The sequence below is a fragment of the Gekko japonicus genome, unplaced genomic scaffold, assembly GCF_001447785.1.
Source record: "Gekko japonicus isolate JY-2015 unplaced genomic scaffold, Gekko_japonicus_V1.1 scaffold2117, whole genome shotgun sequence".
NCBI lineage: Eukaryota > Metazoa > Chordata > Lepidosauria > Squamata > Gekkonidae > Gekko > Gekko japonicus.
The window spans coordinates 195369-195619 of record NW_015176040.1 but is presented as its reverse complement, the minus strand read 5'-3'; positions in this window follow the sequence as shown (position 1 = coordinate 195619).

The window sequence follows — 251 nt, the reverse complement described above, 5'->3', positions numbered from 1 at the left end:
TAATAATTGTAATAACAACAACGACGTCAGGCTGGGCTATATGTGCTATAAAATGTAACGCCAGGTACCAGAGAGACCAACCTAATAAAAGACAGCAGCTGGTAAGCTCCCAGTTGGCAGCCCCATGGCCTGGGGGGGGGGTGCCGAGGAAAACCTGCATGGGCGGACTTGGGGAGCCAGCAGTGAAGTGCTTCTCCAGACCCCACCCGCTGCCAGTGCTGTGCGCCCAGCCCTCTGCACGCGCACTCTTC